Source organism: Cygnus olor, chromosome 2 (assembly GCF_009769625.2).
Source record: "Cygnus olor isolate bCygOlo1 chromosome 2, bCygOlo1.pri.v2, whole genome shotgun sequence".
Classification (NCBI taxonomy): Eukaryota; Metazoa; Chordata; class Aves; order Anseriformes; family Anatidae; genus Cygnus; species Cygnus olor.
Window position 1 is genome coordinate 126,013,390 of NC_049170.1, and position 19,154 is coordinate 126,032,543.

At 38.5% G+C, this 19,154-nt stretch overlaps 1 protein-coding gene across 8 annotated transcripts in view; it reads right to left on the minus strand.

The window, feature by feature from the left end:
• NCOA2 (nuclear receptor coactivator 2) overlaps window positions 1-19,154 on the minus strand; it is a 201,814-nt gene that overhangs the window by 107,185 nt on the left and 75,475 nt on the right. For all 8 annotated transcript variants that reach the window (XM_040545930.1, XM_040545929.1, XM_040545926.1 and 5 more), the window contains one exon: window positions 18,854-19,058. The gene's annotated coding sequence lies outside the window, so the exon portion shown is untranslated. The remainder of the gene's footprint in view (window positions 1-18,853; window positions 19,059-19,154) is intronic.

The following is a 19,154-nucleotide window of genomic DNA, read 5'->3' on the forward strand; positions in this document are numbered from 1 at the left end:
GCTGGCATTTCAAATATCAGAAAATGGACAATGGCTACTAGCATTAATAATCGGCTGGAAGTCAAGTGATCCTTCACCCTGTGGTAAGTCTACAACAGTTTTGATCTCATGAAATTCTAGTCCTTGTAGTTCAAAACCCCAACTATTTTTGCTAATCTCTTTTTATTTGTTTTTTAGTTTTGAAGGTGTTTATTATTTTGAAAACTGCATTTGCACCCATCAGAGTAAGCTGGGGACTAAAGCTTGAACCAATTCCTTTGAGATACAAAAGTTTCAATATTATCACATAGTCATACACACAAAGATTATATTAGATTTCGTATAACAAATACTTCTTCTCTAAGTAGAGTTCTGAAGGTATGACTTCTATTCTCCGGGGAAAAAGGAACAGACAGAATTTCTATAACCCTACAGTCTGCATGCTGTGCATGTCATGTAGCAATAAATAATTCATATTTTGACCTTATGGGATACCTTTTACCCATGGATTTTCAAAGACCTTTTGCAAAGGTGGATATATGTTTTATTATCTCCAGTTTATAGATCGCAGAATGAACAAAGAAATAAAACGACCTATTCAAGGTCATTCAGCGAGCCAGGTGTATTTAGGTGGGTAATATCAGGCATGCTGCCTTTTTACTTAGGTTGCAGATTACAGCAACACTATGAAAACAGCCACATACCACCTTGAACTTGAACAATACCCATGAGAAAGCACAATGGATGTTAGCCCTTTCACAAATTTATAAAACTAAACATACTCATGGGGAAAAAGGAGAAACGATTACTGATTCTAGGAACATGGTACTGGGAAAGGGCACAATCTCCATGAGCAAAGTTGTCAGCATCTCCTGAACAGGGATCCACAATGCTGTCTCTATTCCACAGCGTGAATTTCTTGGAGACCACGTCAGATACTAGTCTGCACTTGGAAGAAGTAATAGTGATATACTAATACATGAATTGTACAGAGAAGTATTTCAGCAGATTATTTTCTGATATAGATTTTATCACACCTTGTGAACAGTCCAACCTGAAAATAATTTATTTCAGAAAGACTGATTCTACCTACCAAAAGCTTACCAGAAGAAGGTATTCTACTAGGACAAAAGTCATTTCAAACAGAACTGAGGCCCATTAAATATTCTAGAAAACCTAAGACATTCTTTTATATTTTCATAAGCTATAAAAAATTGGTGGGTTTTGTGGTGTTAATATTCCTCTCTAACTCATGAAAAAAAAGTATTTTAAATGAAAAAACAAGCAACCAAACAAGACAAACAAACAAGAAGTGCTCTATATAAAACTGTATAATTGCAACCCCAAACTAATCCATACATATGAGTATATTTATGAGACTATACCACCATGGGAAGACAGTGTATTTATTTGTTAACACCACAGCAGTGATGGTTCGGATTAAACACTTAATCTTGCAGTTCTCTGAATTGTCTTACCTAATGTTAAGTCCAAGCCTCCATTCATGTCCTTAACTGTAAAGATTATGTGTAAATGCTTTGTTGGCTTCCGATCAGCCTACTTCTGACTTTTCAGGATGGAGTCTGTATGTTGTGTAAGACTGCTGAGGACTTAAAAGCATGTAACATGCACAAATGAATCTGTTCAGCTGCCCTCTGAAGTGCAGAAGCAGTAGGACCCAAGGTCCATATGTGTTAGCCAAGAAAGATAACAAAGAAGTAAGCCTTGGGCTGTGTTTTTGTCTTGCTTTTGTTTGTTTCTTTTTCTTTACCTGAAGAAAGAACATATAATATTCTGCCACAGAGGACAGCTTACTCCGTTCACATGGCATGATATTTAAACAAGACAAAGATTTATATTTTACAGGGCAAAAAAAAAAAAATAATTATCACCACTGTTATCACCACTGGCATATAACAATTGGTAGTAAAACACTATTTCATAAAAGCACTTCAAAGCTAGATTTAACTAACATGACATTGGAATGCTTCCTTAATAGAAAACAAGTTTTTAAACAGAAAAGAAAATAAAAAAGGAAAAAAAAAAAAAAGAAAAAAAAATCACAAACCACACACACTCCTTATTCTGCATGTGCTAAAATGAGGTAAACCCAATGTCTGGCTATTGACAAACCAAAGTATCCTTGTGAAATTAATTTTTATTATTATTATTATTTATTTGTCTGTGCTATCAGAATGAAATGAAGCTAAAAGATATATACACCATGCATTAAGAAAAGATGAGATTTGCCAGAATTTTCCTGGGATTAATTAAGAATCATTTTAAATCCCTCTCTTTTCTCCAAGCCTCTCCAAGCTAAACTTACTCCATTTAGGTAACAAATGCAAAGTAGTCAGGGAGGTACATGCTATTTTCCAATCAACTCATCCACAACAAAGCAATCTGATGCTGTTTTAGAGAAATTTTTAAGCTTTCAAAACATAAAATTGTTCTGGAGACTGAATGATATATATATTCCTCTGTGCAAATGGAGTCCTCCAGACAGTAAAATGAAACGTGTGTATGTCATCAAAAAATTCCTGCATAGGTTTTACATGAAGCTGTCAAAAGCCTTGATATTTACTCCAGGCTGCAAAAACAGTTGAATGTAATGAAGAGGTAAGTAATGCTTCTCAGTGGAATTGGGACTTTGATTGCCATACAAGTGAAGTGTAAGCAGGAATATCAGCATCAAGGACAGAGATGAACACAAACAAGCCCCTGTGCGAACGTGCCAGGCAATTATCACTACCACACGCAGCATGTTTCACCACAATTCTCTCCATACCTTCTCTGCATTTAAGCTCCTTACCTTTTTTTTTCCTTGCTACTACTTTCACCACCTGTGCTTAAGTAGATACTATGTAAATTATTATAATCTTATTAGCTTTAAGTGGTCACGTCTGCAAACATGGGCACTGCTTTCGCCAATCAGCTTTCACTAATCTGCACACTAATATTCCTCTTGCTGTGCCTCGGGATTGACTGTCACGAGGTCAAAACTGTCACCTGAGCTAACACGGATCCCAAGAATCACACTCCAATTTCCCCCTCTTCTGCTAAATTAGCATCCAGCTAACTCCCACTTACATGGAAAGTAAGTGTCAAATCATCATTTTTTTCATTTTTGAGATGTTTGTTGTATCACGTACGTTGCCCAAAGGTGGTGACCTCTCCAGCTTACGTGAGCAGTTGGTTGAAGAGAAAATATCAGATCCCACACCTTCATGACAACATTTTCTGTGTTCCTACCTGGTTTAAAAATGAAGGGAGCCAAATTCAGCAGTTTCTTCCTTTTAATAAGTATCTCACCTTATTTTTGGTGCTTTATGTGAAGAAAAAAAAAAAAAAGATCTAAATCTGCACTTTGTCTACTTACTATTCCACTAATAAATTAAATCTATCAGGAACAAAAGTTCTTTTAGCCAGATTTAAATGGGCAAATTACTACTATTATCCTGAAGTTATTCAGCCAGCGCTTAGCTTGGTGTGCAGCACACAAATAGCATCTATGTGCTAATTTATTTGTAAAGATTTTTCAATGGTTAAATGACAGTTTAAAACCATTTCAATATCCAGAATATCCTTGTGAGAATAATTCACTTGTGGTGACCTAAATATTACTGATACAGCAGTGATAGTGCTCTTTTGCAGCACAGCTTTAAAATCTGAATTAGACCAGTTAAGTACTGATGTAGGTAAGCTATGCTTCAGTACAGGACAATAAGGGAAATATTCCACCAGGTTGGGAAATTTATCTTTTGGGAGGAGAAAAGGAGGAAAGCACATCATGCTTTATGCTATCTGTATGCAAGATGCAGTCTAAGAAATGATAGCTTTTGTCGGTTGTTTTTTCAGAGTGAGTATAAAGGAAAACTAAATTAGATATTTAGATAACATTGAAAGGAAACTATGCTTACTAATACGGTACACAGGAGTTTCACCTGCTTACCAAAGTGTACATAAGAACTTTTTGTTCAACTTATAATGGAAACCTTCGTACTCAGACTAGAGTGATACTGGAAGAGTCATTTTAACTATTTTATTTCCATCAATGATTAAGAAATATAAGCACCTCTGTTATACTGTGGAAATAATGATCAAAATTAAAAAAAAAAAAAAGCTGGCACTATAAAGCGTGTTAAAGGCACTTGTTAAAGGTTTAATATATCCCTTGGATTGGTCAATGTGCTAACATGTTTTACATTTTATAGAAGCACACAGCATATTTATTAAGTAGATGTAAGTGTTGGAGATGTTTCAGTTACTGCAATATAAAACTGGTTAGTCTATTATTTACAAAATAGTTGTGTAAGTGTCCTTCATTTAGATTTCTGTTTTAATCAGTGAAACTATGGAAATAATCCCACAATATTTCTATAAAGTTTCAATAGTACAATTTCAGTAATAATGTTTCAATACCTTCTTGTGCTTCAAAAAGAAGATGAAAGAACATAACTAGATAAAACAGCTTCCTTTCTCAAGTATGAAACCCATCTTCTTAACTAATTTTCCTTTCTACTCCATACATTAAGAACATTTTTCCCTATCAAATTAGATTTCGGTTTTGCATCTCCAAAGCAGAACAAATCCAGAATACCTACCTGAAAATGGCATTTATTAGGTAGAAATCTGGCAATAATAGCCCCTGTTTTCGGGTGGAATAGCTTCCATGCAAACAACAAATTCATCCAAGTCATTAACGCAACAGAGACACACACCGAAGAATTACGAATTACGCTACTACCTTTAAGATCAAGATTACTCATTGAACTTTTCGTTGAGGTCTGGCGGGTAACTCCCAACAGACCCCAGGCTGTGCAGGAAGCACGGGGCAGCACTGATGTGCTCCAGCCTCCTCCGAGAGGTTGCTGCTTCAATGGCTCCAGGCAAATTTTGAGTGTGGCTCAAACCTGGATATCTGCCCATTGGCATAAGAGGAAAATATACGGGTGGGATTTTTAAATGCCCAAGTTTTTTGTTTTTTTTTTTTGGGGGGGAGGGAGGGAGAGGTTTGGAAGGGTTATTAAAAATCTGTAGAAAAATTAGTGTACAATAAGGTATGCTGCTTGGCATTTGAGAAGAGTAGGATTCGTTACACTGTATTTTAACAAACTAGAAAGTTTCAGAATCTTGTGTGACCAAATCAATCAAACTCATGTGGTAGCAGTCACTGAGCCATTTAAGTGCCTTAAAGCTTTCATCAGCAGCTCTTTGCTGCAGGTACAGGCATGGCTGAAGTGAATACATTTGTCTCCAAAAAGAAATGGAATTAAACCCAGCAGTCAATGTACAGTGCAAGCTTCAACATGAAGAAAAAAAAATAAAAATGAAGAAGAAAAAGAAACACCTCTATTTTATCTGTATTTGAAATTTCTTCCTTCCTCCAAAAAGCATATTTCATTACCTTATTTATCTTATTACCATATGCTTGCAATTTCCACTCTCCGTAAAAGTCATCCTGGAAAACCAAAGGCAAATTTTTTGTGAACCACAGTTATAATAAAATAACCCCCTCCATGAAATGGTCTAAAAGCTTGGAGTGCTCCCGCTCCACCTCCCCACATCTGGCACACGCATCGGATTACAGGCCAGGAGGCAAATCGAAGAGACGGAAAGGAAGACAGTGGCTGCATCACAAATACAGAAGCGTGCCTTCTACAAGTCGGACTTTTTTTTCTGACTGCCGATGTGTTGAAGTGTGACAAATAAAACCAAACACAGGAGAAGTCTGCACACAGACAGGCAAACAACCCCCCGCTTTGATCAGTTCCCTGAAAGGCACTGGGTTACACGAAATATGCTTGGATGACTTCATAACCAGTTCTCTGTGCCAAAAATGCAACCGGACTTCTGATTTTGTTAACTGACAAAGTTCACAGGAAAATGGCAATTGTTAGTCTCTAATTCACAAGACTCTTTTCACTTTATCTAATCTGTGATTTCATGGGCACAAAAGAAACCCAAACCTGCCAAATGGTCTAAATGCCTTATTTTTTTGTCAGATGAATAAACACAGTTTATCCATTGGTCTTCTTGCTGTTTAAGTTTTGCAAACTCAAAACTCAAATGAGAAAATGCCTGCATTGAGAACAACAGGAGAACTGAATGAGCTTATTGGTAGTGCTGTTTCCCAGATCTCTCTCTGAAGTCGCACTTCCTCATCCCTTCATCCCCAAGTCAGCAGCAGAATGACATAAAACTTTCACCACGTCTTTAAGGCTTAGCAATAAATACCCTGCAGTCTGAATTATCAAAATTATTCAGAACGGTCAAATGATTTTTTTGTTCAAAACCAACTTGGCACAGTAGTCAGGAAATTAAGCCAAACAAGAACGACAAAAGTTGAATTCTTTTTGCTAAGCTAATTGATGGCTGTACCAAAATGAAACATGCAACTGCATATGCAAAACTTTCAAAGACGCACTGTGTTACAGTTACAAAGCGACTTCCCCTCTGTGCCCGGTGTAATATGATCGTAATTGCTGTGAAAGGGCGAGAGACCGACTATATGTTAAATCCTGCCATCTGTAGGTGCTTTACACAGTTCCATTTGCTGCTGCCGGGTCAAAAGTTTACAGTATTTTCACTTGTTCATAACCAATCACAGGAGTCTTTGCTATGTGTAATCTTTGACCCACTCTCAAAGCAATTTTTGTATTATACAGTCATATGATTACACTGAAGAAAAAACAACCCACACGTTTTATTAAGAATACACCTCTTGTTGGTTAGCTTAATAATTATTATTATTATTTCCATATTCAGTAAGCGTACTGTATAGATATTGTTCTTCCCCGTGAACTCCCTTGGAGCACAGCAACTGTAGTGAATTTTCCCCGTAAAACACTCCGGCATTTCTGGCTATTTGCAATTCGGAACCACATGCAAAACATCGCCGGAAAGCATTTATTGTACCTGTAGTTTTAAAAGGAGGGCAAAGCAACTGCTCAGTTTGTCCTAATGGGGAGAAGAAGCTCTGTGGACATTTCAACTAATATTCACAGTGAAAACAAAATCTATCTTTGAAAATTAAGATTTTCACAAGAGGATTCCCATCTATTTAACTTAAAAATTGAATATGCAAAAATAGATTGCATGAAGATATTTATGTTGGCGATATTATCATTATTAAAATATTTACATAAGTAGTCCCATGAGCAACAGAATTAATGAAACCTCATCTCCCACAGATTTACAGCTCTTCGTTGGTTGACTTTGGTGTCTGGAACAGTGAAAGCTTTGAAAAAAACTTTTTCCACAGCTGGGACATTTATAAAAAGAATGTATTTACCCATTCCTAGGATTCATAGGCCACTAACAAGAGTATTTCATGCTATTTCCCTCTGTCAGGACACCTTTAGGTGCTCCCACCTATATTCAGCTACCTGTTTTCACAGAGCCTGTGGGTTCTGCATTTTGAGACCTCTACACTTTGAAAGATGTGACCAAAATCACCAATAGGTTCAAAAGCTACTGACAGAAGATGAAGGACCAACATGTGTGCATGTATACAAGTGCATGGTATGACCTTACGAGCCTTGTTTCCATAGGAAATGAGGCTAAAAATAAATATTTGACCTTATTATAATTTCACAGAAAGCTAATTTAGATGGCCAAAACCAGACAGCTGCTTATACTAACCAGCCTTTTATTGCCTAAAAGAAGCATCACAATATTTAAATGCACCTATGGTGGATTTTTCTAGACAGTTTTCAAAGGAAAACAGGCAAACAGACTGCATATGTATTCTAGTAGGAGATAAATGTAAAGAGACACATTTTCAAGGACATTTATTTTACTGTAGTCTATGAATTGTGATAGATTTGTGATCCTTTAATTTTTTCTTGTAATTGAGTATTTATGCAAGTGCGTTCTATCTCCAAGGACAAGTCAACACTCATGAATAGTTGCATAGCAGTCTCGTGTTTAACTCTTACATGCTAAACCCTTCATAAATGTAACAGAGAACAAGAGCAAGCCCTTGCCACTGAAAATATCAATTAAGTAATATATAACAGTGAATAATCAAATTAATAACATTAAATCATTTCTAAGTCCATTTCAGTCCATAAGCTAAAATATGTTCACATTCAAAGTTCAAATTGTTATGAAATCACAATCATTTACTTAAAATAAAACAAACCCAAACCAACCAAACAAAAGAATAAAAATTACCCCTATAAATAAACCAAAATAGAATGTAAGGCCAAAATGGTCTATCTTACCTCTTGTATAGCAAAGACCACAGGATTTTGCTTAGCAACTCCTAAAGCAAGGCTGATATGCTGGCATCTGTCAGCTAATTTTACTGCTTTTGTGCTTTGTTACCAACAATCTACTGAATTCAGAAATGACCACGTCTGGACATACACATAGAATCAAAAGCAAAACGCACAAAGTATGTGCTTCTAAATCAGTGTCTGCACTTGGAGATTCTTACATGGCTCTGTTCTGCAAATACACTCAGAAAAGAAGTTGTTCGATTCTCAACAATCATCATTGCTGTCTAAAATCTTTAACAAACTTCTAGACACGGTAGACCTTTGATCTATTTGTGTACTTAATACTTGAATAAATCTCCATGTCCTTAAAAATTTGCTGATTTTTTTTTCTGACTTTTTTTTGTCCCTTATTAACAAGAATGACAGAATATTAATTTAAAATTTTGCATAAACAGAATTTTAAAGTTTTACTACTTCTACCGAACTCTGTAATTTTTCTTACTGTAGGAAGATGAAAGAACTCTATCTAAAACAGAAAAGAGAATTGAAAGAAAAAAGGAAAGCTCTCATGACCAAAAGTTGTGAGAAGCCCTGAGAACACCACTTAATTACTGAAGAGAAGAACTAAAACATTGCAGTAACAAATATACGAGAATATTGCTAGGTAGGAGTCTCACCAGAGTAAAAATACACAAGATCTGAACCCAAGTAGTTACACATCCTTTCAAGAGGGACATCTCTTCACTGTAAAATCCAGTTATCCATCAAGTTATATACTATTTTCATAAGCTGAGTATTCTCAGTCAACAGCTGACAATGTTTCTCTGTTCAACAGGACACAGAAAAACCTACTGGGATTGTTGTATTTCTCCTAGACACTCCCCCCCCCCCCCCCCCAAAAAAAAAAAAAAAAAAAAGTACAATAAAAATCAGCGTTTTTAGGCAATGAAACAGATACCCAACTGGAAAAATGCTGGCAGATGTTATTTTATATAAAAGTAAGAAATTATAAAATAATCAACACTAGATTACATTAGATATAATCTATTAGATACTATACAAACATATATGTGATTTATTTTATATATCATATACCTAAATATGAAAGAATAAATAAAATGTGCACACGTACACATACAGCACTCAGTCATATGCTAACAGGGTTGGTGTCACCTATGACCCAGGCTAGGAACAAGCAAATAGTCTTTCATCCAGGAGCAAGAATCTGAGAACAGCAAGATGGCTGATGTTTAGAGGAAATCCACTCAACTTATCAGCAGAATGGGCAAAGAACAGTGGGAAAACCCTGGTACAAAGAAAGCCAGATGACAGAACTAATTACTAAGAACAGAAACGTGAACGCTGAAGGTACCCAAAGGTACATACATGTCTGAACAAAGGGCGATTTTTCACCCTGGCAGAAAAGTCTGATCAGGAGCAGAGCTCAAACAACTGCAACAGAAGACAAGAGCGAAGGAGGGAAGCTGGTAAGACAAGAAATCTGAGTTGGACCCGAAGATGATCCAGTAGCATGGAAATGCTGTGTAGCCATTTGCCATTTCATCTAAGTTTGCACATCATTTCCACAATTAAAATAAGAAAGTTTGCAGCAAGAGAGCATGAGTTTATACTACTCTTTGTATTACTGGGGAAATTTGGAGAGTTCAACACTGATCTTAGCAATTTGGTTAGCTGACCTGCGTGGGCCCCATTCCTGTCAAGGAGAAACAGCCTATCCCCAGGAAACATATCTTTCATGCCAGAAACCATACAGGAGCCTGATGAGGCTCAATGGGATTTACAAGTACGTGGATTTCATGTGGGTCCACAGAGCACCAGCAAGGGGGAACTGCAATGCAGGAGAATCGGTGCTTCTATTCAAGTTAATTAAAGAACAATTCTGCAAAAAATACTAGAGGCTAGAGGAATTGCAAAAACTCTCTAAAGCAGTGCATATGGTTCTCTGTTTGTCTGTTTTTGAATTAAGCAATATAGATTATTTAAATAGACATACACAGCAGTAACTTAAAGATTCTTCTACCGTCAGCTGAAAGAGATAAACATAGCAAAACTAGTGTCTTCTTTGTACATGACTTTCCTATTATTTCATTTTTAATTGAATCATCTTCATTACTGGAAGACCCTAAAGGTTCCCTAAGTGTGAAAATTCTTAAAACAGTCAATATGAAAAATGAAGAATTTAAAGAAAATATAAATAATATAAAATCTGAAATCTTCATTTAGTATTTAATCTTACAAGAATCAGATTATACAACCAAGCATGGAGATAATTGTTAGAGAGGACCTTGTTTGGGATGACCTGCTTATATTAAATAAGTACTCAGTGCTCTCGTGTAATGACTATGCGTATTATCTCAGAATAATAAAATCTTTATAGGCTATGACAGCATACCAATTAAGAGCACATATGTAATAATATATTTTTATTATTATTATTTCACATACATATATATATACAGAGCTTTCCAGCTTCTTATGATCTTTTCAGATTTAATAGTTACTGTCTGAAATCAATTTTGAAATACTCCTAAAAGCCAATATAAAACCATAGTATCAAAGTCTCCTCAGAAAGTACTATTTGACTTCTCAAATGGCAATTAGAAGTTTGAAACTGAATTACTTCATATGCAAATGAGAGACTTTTTATATACCATGATAGTGTTTTTAATGAACAGTGTTGAAGGATGTGGTTTTTTATTAAAAGAGGTCACTTTTCACAAGGGCTTTGCAAATATATTTTGGTGGTTGGATATAGATCCTCCCACCACCTAATTCTCACCAACCTCTCCTCCAAGCCCTCACAGCAGTCACCAACCTGACCAACCTGTACATGCCACAAGCTCCTGTCCTAGAAATGCTGCCAAGATGTCATCAATGAAATGAGACTGAACCACAAGAGGAGGGAAGATCTTCTACTGGGCTCCTTCCACTCCACCTTCTCCACTCCCCTGGTGGCAGCCCTCTAACCTGGACTGTGGCAAGCTCTGAATAATGTCCAGCTGCTGGGCAGCACCTGCTCCTTCAGAGCTGCTTACTATCTTCTTTGGCAAAAAGCAGAGATGCAAACTCCCTGCAGGCTGGTGTTGGCCCACAGACCACCATTTGGATCCTACTACTCTACGAAATAAGAGCAATCCATTAATTTAATCGAACTGACCAGCCCTACTGTCTTCTTTTACAACACAACCCATTCCAATCCCTTAATTCAATGCTAAAACACAGCACAATGTGAGCACATTTCATCACCTGGGCTTGGGTTGGGAACTGAGCCATGGAGGAAACTACAGCCATGTCATGCTAAGCAAAGAAACATGAGTAACTCTTGCAAGTGCCTAAGATAAGGCTCTTCTGAATGAATGATGATAATGTTATATTAATGCTATAATAAATTATTACCTACACACAGATACTGAGTATGGAGAAGCTCAAGTTTAAGCTGTGCAACCACTCCCCTTCAGAGCAGGAGCTGTATGTTCTCTTAAAATATTGGAAGACAAGAATAGGAAGGAGTCCTTTACACAATTAAATATGTTATAACCCTTACTGTGTCTAAAAGTTTCCAAATTGTATTTAGAATGAAAGAAACACCTCAATATATCAAACAACTGCATTATTTTTTTCCACAGGACACAATGCAGTTCTCACTTCCCTTGGTCTTCCCTTGTTTCCCCCAATTAAATTACAGCCAAAAATTCTGGGAAGCTTCAAGCAGAACTCTGTCCTGATTTCTGTTTCCTTCATAATTGTTAGATGTAACCTGCTTTTTTATGCAGAGGCTGTTAAGACTTCTTTTGCTTTTAAAATTCCATTCAGAGAGATAAATCAAGGCTCTCTTCCATCGATGCATCTCTTCTGGTTGTTCCAGGGACAACAAAACGGGTTAGCCATCCTCTCCTGAAGAATGGAAAACCTTGGGTAGTGCTGTATGAAACAGTCCTTAAATAAAGTCAAAGATGGTCACTATAAATGTATGATACTTCACAAGGCCTTGAGTGAGCACTCTCCACTATTTATCTGATAGTTGAAGAGGAAAGCTAGGAAAGGGAAGGAAAAGGAAAGCTAGGAAATTTCTTTGCCATCATATTATGTTTAGGACAGAGTAATGCTTGCTGAGCTCTGCCTGAGGGTTTCTTACAGGGCTATGCAAAATGTAGTGCCACCTCTCACGTGAAGAAAGGCCTCTCCAAGACTGTCAGAACAAGAAATGTCCACTGGTGATCCTTGTATGTGGTGGGAACCTCACCCTCAGCAACCAAGCAGAGCTTCCTCAAAGAAGCTCTCCTGGAGAGAGCTGCCTGTCCCTGGACAGGCTCCTCGTCGGTTTTTCCAGTGAGCAGAGTAAGCAGGGAAAATTCAGGAGGTATTTGCTGCTCAAGTGCCTGATATCAGCAGAGGCATAGAAGTGATGACAGGCCCTTTCTGGATGAGAAGTTAGAGCTCTCCTCAAAGGCCCCAAACAGCCTAAAACATATTTGAAATGACCTGTGAGTGTACAGGAGCAGAAGAGGAACTCTTTCTTACCCTCTCTACTTGCTGTGCTTTTCTGCCGTACCCAGTGCATGAGCAGAGTCAAAGACAGGATGGGCGAATTAACTCAGGAAAAAAAAAAAAAAAAAGCCGTCCAAAAAAGCTGAGCAATCAGTCCTCAAAAAACTAATGATAAAAGACTTTGAATAAAGCCAATTTGTAATGGAATGTAAGAAGGGAAGTCCCTGAAGAGAGAAACTGTCTACCAGCTCTGCAGCAGGTTTTGCTGCCCCATGCAGTTTAGCGTGGCAAGGAGCCAACTTGGCAGGGTGCTCCCTTCCACACAGAGCCTGGACGCACGCCAGGCACACTCGCAGGTCTTGGCGCTGCTGCCAAGCTCGAGGGGCGATCGAAGCTCCCGCTTTGTGAATCTGCAGGCCTGGTTATGGCCGAGAATATTTGGGTTTTAAAAATGTTCTTAAGCAAGTCGAGTTCCCTCTGTTTATACAGGGACTGAACATGTGAAATAGAATACTTCACCCAGCTAGAGAAAATGAGCCACAGATTGTTAATTATATGGCTATTTGCACTTTGACTGGAAGAGGAAGTAAGCTGGTTATAACTACTTTGGGCTTTACTCCGGCAACTGCATTGAAACCACATTTATGACAGCTGAAACTATGCAATTTATATAATGTGGGCACTTCCTGTTTTTGAAACGAGTACTCCACTACTATTACTTAGCTCATGGTAACGTTTCTGGAACCAGAATGTAGCAAATGTGTGCACTTTTGAAGACCGGTCTTAAGATCTTAGTTTCCTATTTTTAAATGGGTAGATTAAAATGCATATATTGGACTGCTGCTGTCAAGCATCTCTATTTCTAGGACCTAAGCATATTCCTTGGGCGTCAGGAAGCACATATGCCGTCCACGTGTGAGCCCGAAACGCCCAGCTGTCACCCAGGGCATGCTCAGTTCCCGGTGACGTGGTCACAGTCCCTCTCGGGCACTTTGCCTTCCACCAAGCACGCAGCCTGCGCTCTGATTTACACCCACTGGCAGACCTACCTTTTTCCACTCAATGTGGAATATCTCAAGTAATTTGTAATAGCAGCTTTGTTATTCTGAACGGTACAGTATTAATTCTTAATTGTGGCAAGGATATGTTCAGTTTTATAAACACCGAGTATGTGGAATAACACAGTCCCTACAGAATAAATAATCATAAAAAAAATCATTATTTCACCCGAAGATAATTTTGAAAACACCATTTAATAACCCTAATAAGCAACAGGATGTTTCCTATGTCTTTCCTTTTACTCCAGTTATTTAAATGGATCTCACAAACCAAACTTCTGCAATGAATGCAGTTAGATAAATCAGCATTCTGCTTTTCCATTGACAAGTATTTTCCTAACAGATTATAGTGGGAAGGCATCTATAGAGAGATCAATTAAAAATCAGATGCATATTGATAAATTCCTGATGATAAACTGTGATGATAATCTTTACTTACAAAAAAAAGGGGGGGGGGGGAGAGAGGTTACGGAGGGGAATTGAATTTACAATATATTGCTTCAGGTTTATTTCCTGACATAAAGCTTGAGATTCAAGCATCTTCTATAAATGTATTTACAGTGTAGATCACCAAAAGCCTTAATACAGAGAAGAGCCAGCATTTCTATTACCTTTAAATGCTTTGCTGTCCAAGATCACAGCCCGTTACATCTGACCAGTGGATCCAATCCTGTAACTGAAGTTTTGCAGTGCTAACAGAGAGTGAACTATTGCAGACCTCTACATCTCAGACTGGAAGAAGATTAAATAAAGGTTCAATTGAGAAGTTCTTAGGCAAAAAAAACTCCAACCAAAAGAAACACTGAAGCTAAAACTTCAAATTCTATTACACCTGATGTAATAAATTCTCTTTACTTAACTTTCAAAGTAAACATGGCGAAAGGTTTAACTCGTGCACTTCTTTGAAAACACTTCTCTCGGTCGCCTTCTTCCTGCCTCAGTTGCAGGCATGGCTTCGAAGGGGCCCACAAGCCCATTTGCCACCAAAAGGCTGGTCCCACCGCCCCTTCTCCCAAGCCATCTTCAGCACAGACACTGGTCCAGCCCCACGGTTAGCAAGTTCAAAGAGCTGAAGAGCCAGCCTTCTAACCCAACCAAACATGTGGTTAGCTGACCGCTATTTCAGGTCCCTGAGCCAACTCACTCACGAGCTGCGGCGGCAGCAGTGCTGGCATGAGGGAGATGGGGCAATACCTCAGCTGGAAGGCTGCAAACCACTCTTTGGGAAGCCATTAGACCAAGGTTAGCTGCAATGACACCACAGCAGTGACATCCTCACAGGAACTGGCCCTGTGTTGAGCCTCTACCCTCCAAACAAGGGAGGACATAGACAAATCCAGTTCTCAGGGTGCAGTCTAAGGTCCCCAATTACCGTAAGAGCTTCACTGAGCTAAAGACTCAAACTCAATGCCTCAAATAATTTTTTTTAAACTTTCTTACTTTTTTTTTTTTACTGGAACTTACTGTTTCTACATCGAAGAACTGATGTCCAGAGCTTCACAATCTTATCCCCCAAAATACTGTGAGCATTTCTAATACGGAAAAAAAGAAGAAGAAGAAAAAAAAGAGACTTCATGAAAGCAGCCCAGATTAGCTAAACGATACATCATAGTGGAACAATTCTGCTGTTAAAGATTATGCAGATGTTATGATGGAGGCAAAGAAAGACTTTCTTTAGCTACAGCACAGCTGCTGCAAACAACTTCAAAAAGACTTGGCACAGGACTTCAGCCACAAAACTTCCCCCTTGCTTCATTTCATGCATGTCATCTGAAACTACAGCAAGCTGCACCAAGGACAAAGCTAACACGAGGGGATTTGGAACATCTTATCAGTAGGGCAGTTCCTTGCACTGCCAATACTCAAATGCACCTTCACAAAACTCAGCTATACTTCTCCATTCCTTCTCAATTTAGCAATCTCTCATGAAAAAGAAGAAAAAAACAAAGCACAACACAACATTAATGGTATGGCAGACTGCTGTACCTCTTATTTATACTTGCATTACCTTCTACTTTAGAGATGGCAACCAAATTACCACATATTTAACATATATTAAATCTTAAAAAATAGGCATAATAATAATAAAAAAAAAATTATCCATTGAAGTAAAATTAGAAAGTACTAGCAGTTTCAGTTCACATTCTTTATTACCTATACACTGAGCTACTCCGAACAGTCAAGTACCCAGACCATGCAGCTGACTATAACAGCTTACAATCACATTGAATGTGTTTAATGCCAGTCTTGTATTTTCTATGTCATGTATGCACCACAAAGAAAATGTATATTCATTGTCTAAATTCCAAGTTCAGCTTTTCCCTTTAAATCCTGAACAAAAAATGGGTCAAAGCATTACTACCCAAAAAGAACTTGCACTGATTTTTTATATTTAACAGTAAAGCATAAACTATTTAATTTTGTTTGCATACTAACATTATACTTGTGATTTCCTTTCAATGATTATATTGGTAGGAAACATACCTGAGAAATATAAACTACTTTAAGATGTGTGCATGTGCATGAGATTAAATTAATGCATTTCTGATGCATATGAACAGAATCTTAGAAACTGTATTAAAATGTTCCCTTTTTCCTCTTTTATTAATTCATAGGATGTCGGCTCTTTGACACTTAAGATGCTCTCACTTCTATCACGTGAGGTCATAAACTGATTTGTCATTTCTTCCTACAACCGTAAAGTCACATTCAAAAAATTAATACAAATGACAAAACAGCAGCAGGAGCAACTAAAATACTGTTAACATGCAAACTTTCTCTGTAAGCAAAACAGAGCAGAAAAAACTACAGAAACAAGGAAACATAATCAGAAATTTAGTGTTTTTTTAATAGCTCAATTACTTCATTTCTAAGAACTTGATAAAAAGCTAGAAACCCATGGTCTTGTAAAGAGTATTAGTAATGTTGAATAAAAACAAAAGTGAAGAAAACTCATTAAAACAATGGTAAAACTTGAAATACTAGAAATACTAACTGTGGTATTACTATATTCATGAAAGCATAACACTTCAAATGACCTACTTTAATAATAATAAAAAAATGAAAGGATACGGCCACTAAACCCCAGCCTCTACCAGCTTTATAAGGCACCATCTACTTCTCAGAATTAGGAACAGACTCATGAAACTGAACCAATTTGTTCAACAGATGTTTCAGTTAACCCAGAGGAATTTTTACTTTTCTATTGTAGAAATAAAGAGCTGTGAATAAAATTCCACTGTTATTAGCAGCTTTCAAAATATATTAGCTCAAAATCAGCTTCCATGCCCATTATTTCTTCCACCTAACAGAGAACATTTTCCATGCCGGCCGAGACGTGTCGCTGAAATAAAGTAGGCGCATTGATAACGCAACTCCCCCCTCCCACCCCGTTTCATGGCACACACAGGAACGGTACAGTTTTTATTTTGCTTGGCATTCCTCTCTCCGCGTTAGCCGATAATCCTCCCCGCGTAGCCGTGCCAGCGCAGTGCCCCGCGGCTCCCCTGCTGCTCCGGCCCCCTGCCTTCCTCCAGCAGCCTCCGTGCGCTGGGTGAGCGTTTTGTAATAGGCGCTGTTGCATCAGTCTAATTGCAACATCATTCCCAATGCTCTAGGTAAGGCAAATCATTTCATTTTCAGCTTCTGCTCATAAAACGCGGATCGCTTCAACCTCTCCCCCTCCTTTTTTTTTTGTTTATGGTTTAAACGCTGGGATTTACAGAAACGCTCGCACTGCAGGGCAGCAGTCAGACAAAAATATCTCAGGTTTTCTTAGAAAGCAGCACTTGGAAATCCTGCTCTGTGCCTGAAGCATCGCTGCAGCCTTCCACAGAGCCAGATGCAGTGGATCCCCCATGAGCAGGCTAGAAGGGGAATGCACATTCTAACTCTGTGTATTTAATATAATATTTAGCTACTATTAAAGCTTCATGGCTTTTACTGTCTCCCTCTTCTGCAATAGAGAGTAACAGCTTATCTGGCAAGCACGCTCACTATGTTTCCAGGCACCAAAGACACGCTCTTGGTTAATTCATAAAATGTGATCTAACGTTAGATATTTTGCATTCAGGTTAGCTAAGTTAAAACAATATTTAGCCTAACCATGCCTTGGCCAAAAATTCACTGCTATCTAGTGATTACAACACTATTGTAGCTGGCTATGGACATCACACTGGGAAAACACAAATCCTGAGGCTGAAGAAATGCAGCTGAAATTCTGACCTCAAGCCATTCTGATAGTGGGTATTACAAACACTGTGTACTTTGTACCTGATACAATAACCAGGCACAAGAGGCATGTGCCTGGGATGAACGATGAATTTACTTGTCATTTCAGTTTTGTGCACACACATTATCGGAGCTGACAGCATCAAAAAATGCCCTGCTTCTTATACCCCAAATCATACTACATGATACGAACATCCAGACTAAAATCCGTCTGTAAAGGCAAGCACTGACAGGAGGAAATGTCAGAAGTATGTTTCAGAGAAACCTGAGCTTTGCCTTTGTTTGCTTATGTGGCATCGTACACACCGCAGTCGTGTCACCCAATTCCCACAGCATCTCTGCTTTTTGCTCAGTGTACAGAAGTACCGCGAATCAAAACAGCGATCTGTTTTCCTCTTGGTATTTGCCGTACAGACTGATTCCATATTTACTGCATGCTATTCAAACTTTTTTCGGAAGATGGAACAAGTAATTTCTTTGTGAATTCAACGGCGCAGCCGGGCACTCGACAAACATAATGGTTACTCCCTCTGTTACTCCGTCACTCCTAACTTAGAATAACTCTGTTAGTCCTAACTTCCTAACCAGAGCAGAGACAGCCTTAAGGTCAAAACGATTCCCCAGCTCCGAAGACAACTTTGTCTCCAGCTTGGCACAACTCAGACCTCATTTTTTTGCAGTACTTAGCATTACAGGGTGCTTTATATAGCATTTTTGAACCTCAGCCCCCGCTGCCTAACTCGCAGCTATCAGTGCTCAGCACTTTTCCAGATCAGATCCGAAGATCTCAAGTCACCCGCAAGAAAGCCAGATGCACAAAGACAGGAGAAAAGGCCGGATTAAGCAACTTACCTAGCATCACAGCCAGGAAGAGAGTCCCGTTCCCCAGGGCAGCGTGCAGCTGCGCAGAGCATCAGCACAGCCCCTGCCTGCTGCGCGAGTCCCAGCTTCTGCTGTCACCGAGGCAGGGCTACTACGGAGAACTGCCTTCGCCACCGCATGCAGCAGGTTCATTCCCAGAGCAGGTCCATCCTGTGCACGTAACGAGGCAGGGGTCCTGTGGAAAAAAACAGGGTGTCAGCACACGGGTAAGTAACAGTCAATTATAATGCTTGCTAGGGGCCAGACTAAGGAGCTTTGCAAAGACACGCTC